This window comes from Pinus tabuliformis, chromosome 1_1 (genome assembly GCF_031772625.1).
Source record: "Pinus tabuliformis cultivar Carrire ecotype Pingquan chromosome 1_1, CPIR1, whole genome shotgun sequence".
Lineage (NCBI taxonomy): Eukaryota > Viridiplantae > Streptophyta > Pinopsida > Pinales > Pinaceae > Pinus > Pinus tabuliformis.
Genome location: NC_142297.1, coordinates 208,355,299 through 208,361,006, shown reverse-complemented (window position 1 = coordinate 208,361,006; position 5,708 = coordinate 208,355,299). Strand labels below are relative to the sequence as shown.

Below are 5,708 nucleotides of genomic sequence, written 5' to 3'. Positions count from 1 at the left end.
AGGATGCTTTTCTTTGTGAGCAAGGCAAACAGTCTCTTCAGAAGATTCAGGGACTGTTTTCTTTCCAAAGGCTTTCTCTCTTTCAGCAAACTTTTTCACAAGAGAGTCAAAGGTTATATCTTTAAGGTTTCCATTTGCTTGTAAAGACTCAAGATAATTAGAGTAGGTAGGATAGAGTGCTTTGAGAAAGGCAATAAGAGAGATATCCAGCTCAACCTTAGTGGATTTTATATCATGCATTATAGACTTTATTTCAGATGCAAGAGCAAGAGGATCATTATTTTTCAGTTCAAGAGTGAAGAGTTTAATCATGAGCTGAACAACTTCAAGTGCAGAATGTGTATCATAGAGTTCTTTCAGCTTTTGTAAAGCTTCAAAGGCAGTGGAATAGCATGAAATATGACGACTTACTTCCTCATTTACAGATGCTGCGATCAATGCAAAGGCTTTGTTGTTCTTATTTTCCCAAATGGCGAGTTCTTTGTCTGATGTGGGCTGCACAGGGTCTCTGTCTTCTTCTCCAACACACACACCTTTCCACAGCTCATTGTAGATGAGGGTGTGTTTTACCATCCGAGACCATTCAGAATAGTTCTCCTTGCCAGTGAGAACTATTCCGACCATTGAAATGATTGAATGCATTCTGTAAAAATATGTCAGTTTTCAAATCGATAGCTCAACGCAGTATTCAACAGCGTATTCCACGCATCAACGCATAGAGCCGGACAGTCATGTCAGGCCAGAGGCCAGAGGCGCTCAGATCACCGCCAGAAGGACAGAGGTAGGTTTCATGAGGCAGTAGAAACCTGGCAGAGGCAGGAGCTATTTCTGGGACCTGTGCTCTGATACCATGTCAGGCCAGGTTAGCTCAGAAATTAATGAGCGCAAAACAACTGAGTGATTTTTATTCATTAGACTATTAATATTTATACATATACAAAAACGGATCAGTTCATCTTCTAGATGACTGTCCAACTTCACCTCATCCGTTTCGAATTAGGTGTCAACAAAGAGTATTCTTTCTAATCAATTTTTATCCGACACAAGCATTTTCATTAATTTTCCTTTTCCGCCAACTATACAACAACAACATTTAATTTCTTTTTCCTTTTGTGGAAACTGTTGACAGTCATGTTGTAATTAACAAGAGAAACTCTTGTACCCTGGATAGAATAGTCAGTTTTAATTAACTGCGGCCTTGCATTTGGAGAATGAGATACAATGGTGAGAGGTTTTCCAAACTCAAAATTACTTAACTTTGGAGTACATATTTCTTCAGAGGGAATATCATTTTCATGTGTTAATCTAAACTCAAAACTATTTGAAATTGGAACATCAAGAGATGAGGTATGCACAACCATTGCTTCAGAAGGTTCCTCAAGATCAGGTCTCTGGAGCTTAAAAGATGAAGATTGAAAGTCGATTTTGTGATCTGGTTGTACATCAAGCTGCCTAGAATTGGGAGAGTCTGACATAGCCACTTCAATTAGAGGAGTTGAGGTTCCTCTCTTTCCAGAACTATAATCCAGATTAGATCCTTTTACCTATTCTTTATCTTCTATTGTCTTCCAATGGTCTGATTTCAATGGCTGATTATTTTCCTCATTTTGTGATTTGGAATCATTAATATGCTTCTCTATAACAAAACATATGTTTAATCCTTAGACTTACTATTTACCACACTATTATCCAGGCTACTTTCTTCACCATTGCAAAGGGCCTGCATGGCAGGGTAATATTTCTGTCTGCCTTTCAAATCGAAGCGAACTTTTAAGGGCCCGCCTTTTAATTTTCTTACAGGTAAAGTGATCTTGTTTGCAGCGAGTGGCTGATTTTTCTTTGAATTTGGGTTATCCAAGTCATTTGTAGTTGACTCTGAAAGAACGATATTGGCCTTTAGTCTATCACCCTGTTTCTCCATCTGCAAAACTGGAGTTTGGTTGTTATTCTTCTTAACATTAGAGATACTGCCATTTTCTTTGTTTAAAATATTTGAATCCATCGCCTTTTCATTGAATACCTTTGTAACAATCTTCGAAGAAATGGATGATTTATCATTATCTTTTACATTACCTCCGATTTCTGTTGAAAATATAATTTTAACTGTTGAACCGTGCGAGTTAATTCACCAAAACTGCTGCAGAAAACCATCAAAGGTTATCGGACCGCTTTTTGTCACCAAGCAGTTTTCGTACAAACTCATCCGATGCAATAAAATTTTGCGGCGCGTCCACTGTACCTTTCATAAAACCACTCTTCTATCGGAACATAACTTTCGTTTGATTTGGCCAAGCGATGATCGTCCGATAGCGAGGATGGATAATGACTGTCGGATTGAAGTCAAAGATGCATACAAGGCTGATCATGGACATTATGTAAAGTTTTGTTTGACCGCCGTTTACTGCAGCAGGGTAATAAATGTTATTTACTCCGGTTCGTACGATATTGGTAAAAGATTTTAATTTTAATGTTTTTAATTCTTACGGAGGTATGGGCATAGTAAATATGTATTTACGTTTTATTTATTTTTATGTATTGCATATACATTGTATATGTTATGTTTTTTTTGTAGAGTTGACTATTTTGTAATGAAGCACAGCAGTGCGCGGGTGAATGAAAAACAAAAACGAAGACGACCAATGTGTGATGTGGGGAGTATTATCCACAGCGGTGCATAGATTATAAGTGTTGACTCTTGTAATGTAAAAACGGTGAAAACGCAGCAGGTTAAGATGAATCCAAGATTTTGGTATTGTATTTGAAAATATTTTGTGAGATGATGTAATGTGCAGTAGCACATAATGTTGTTTTTGGAGCATTATATGTAAAAATTGTTTTTACAGCAGTATATATAAAAGGTTTTCACAGCAGTGAATGTAAATGAGGTTTTTACGCACAGCAGTGTAAAATCTCAAGAGGAGACTGAGTTTTTTTTGTTGGTTGAAATGTATTTTTGGTAAATCTCTCGGAGTGAAAGACGATGAATGTTGTATCAGGGATTATATTTTAATGAATACAAATCTTTTATGGGAGTGTAATACTCTGTTCTCAGAAATTTTTGAAGCTTCCCTGTGTTAAAGATCCTGGAGAAAAACAGAGCATTACCTCTGTGCACTTTATTTGTTTGTTTTTGAGATTTTACCAGAAAAATCCCCAACAATTTCTTTCTGGCTAGAATTAATTTGTTTACTACTCTTTCTTAATATTAATTGTAGTTTGTTTAGCTGGAGAAACTAACCTTGACTATCTTGGGGTACTAGAATCTTCTCTCTTGAGTCCGCACTGATAAGAAATTCACTGACCAACAGTATCACTCAAATTGTTTGATGCTTCTTTCTGTGAACTCAATCTATTGATTGCTTCATTAGAATCTTTTTTGACTGGCATCGTAAGAGACTGTGCACGAGTTACGAGAGGACTAGTTCGACATTTCTGATTACTTACTAATAAATCACTTGTTGGTACAAGCTTCAGTTTTCGCTTCCTTGACAGACGGGAGTTAGTTGCCATTTTATTTACACTTGAAGTTGTCTTTCCTGCAATTCGTTGTCTCTGTGTCTTCATATCTTCAATCCGCTTCCTCTTATTCTCTTCCTGAATAGAAGCTCCCCACCCAAAAATTATGTTAACAACATATATGTTACATAAGAGGAATATATTTTAGACCATAATCCAGCACAATGTAGGTAGAACAGACCAGCAACTTCCATATTTTATGAAGAGAAAATTAATAAACGTGGGAAACATTAAAAAGAAAACGTTAACACCTTATCCTTTTTGGTCTTTTTCAAACTTGCTTTAAATGAATATGATTGTTGGCCTTTGGCTAATGGAGTCGGCTTCGTTGATTTTCCGCTCCTTGTAGCCTTTTCAGGTTTTTTCTTTGCTAGGACTTCTTTTATTGCTTTCAACTGCCCATCCTTACATCCCGTTTTCATTCCAGGTAGTTCCTTTACAATTTTATCATTTTGTTTCCTTGGCAGTGACCCTTGTCCATTCACTTGACAGTTACAGTTTTCATCAAGATACATATCATTATCTGTCACAGGACCACATAGGGAGTCTTTTTCAGAATTTCCCTCTGGAATCATAAACAACTGAGCAGGTTCCTGGATAATAGAAGCTTCAGATTAGTTTTCTGGGGCATTAGGGGGAAGATGTTCCGCCTTATCAAAGAGTCCATATTTATGTCAGACATCAATTATTTATTGACATGCTCATGCACTGCAGATCTGGGTTGGGACTATGAAAGAATCATCCACTAAACATTTCCCATAGCAATTTTATCTGCACAATTGATCATTGTTCTCAGTAATTGTGCTCTCAACATCAATCCTGGCATCCCATAGCAATTTTCTCTGCACAATTGATCACTGTTCTCAGTAATTGTGCTCTCAACTTCAATCCTTTCTCTGCACAATTGATCACTGTTCTCAGTAATTGTGCTCTCAACTTGAATCCTTTCTCTGCACAATTGATCACTGTTCCCAGTAATTGTGCTCTCAAGTTCAATCCTGGCATCCGATTGTGAATATGTATGAACTAATTCCTTTTGAGTATTCTCATTAATTGTGTTCTCAACATCAACCCTAGCATCCTATTGTGAATTTGTATAAACTAATTCCTTTTGAGTATACGGCTTAGAAACATTAATGGACCATCTGTTAGTTGTGCTCCAGTGACACTCTTATCTAAATACTCAAAGAATATTTTATTATCACAATGTCTAAGTCACTGGTCTAATGATAATCACAATATCAGGATCATTATAATGAGAAAATCTAAAAGGATTTATAAGTGCGAAATGCAGCAAAATCTGCATTTTAAAATAGCAAATCATAAAATGTTTGGGTATATTTGTATTAAAATATTTTAATTTCTAAGATTTTCTTGGTTAGGTTTTTTTTGTATTGTAGGATTTTTGTGGAATAAAAAATTGTAAAATGTTTTACTATATTTGTATTAAAATGTTTTTCCTCTCATGTCTTTGCACATCTAGTTAAAGTCAATTATTTTGGAATTTAGTTATAAGAGTGTGAATTTAGTTATTTAAAATGTGTTTTTAAATTTATTTATAAGTTTATTATTTGAAAATATTTAAAGCATTTAAATTTTGTCATTTAAAAAAGACAATTCCAAAAAATCCTTACTAAACTTTAAACAAATCATACAATTAATACACAATTTTTTTTTTCCAAAATTGACCAAGAAACTCTAACACAAACAAAAAAAAATTCATGCATCATATGATAATACTTTCATCTGCACGATATTCAAGGTATATCCCAAAGCATGAAAATATTAACGTCTGTGCATTATGGTAATTATCCTATGGTTTAAACTTCATGCCCATAAGATTTTGTGTTAATAACGTTGTACCAACTCATTAATTACCATTGGCATATTACAATGAATTTCCAATTAATGTCTATGTACAACTTTTGGAGGAGGTGACCTCCCTCTGCCTTGTGGCGTGTACGTGCCTGCATTGTATTTGATTTTGGTATAAGCACCCAGTTGGACCTAAATCCGCCAGCTCCCAGGCTTTCCCTTTTCTGTTTGCCAAGTGGTATTACTCAGGGTCGTTCATGGGATGGAAGGGTAGAGGTCCGGCGGTGGTCCTTGTTCTGAGGGCTAAGACTAACAACCAGGGAACTTGCTCTCTGTGCTTAGTCATTTGTTCATAACCCGACCCCGGAACTTCACTC

The 5,708-nt window shown here is 35.9% G+C and overlaps 1 pseudogene; it reads right to left on the bottom strand.

Moving 5' to 3' along the window:
* Positions 1-1,076: 1,076 nt before the first annotated feature.
* LOC149212260 (uncharacterized) lies at positions 1,077-4,521 on the bottom strand (annotated as a pseudogene).
* Positions 4,522-5,708: the final 1,187 nt, after the last annotated feature.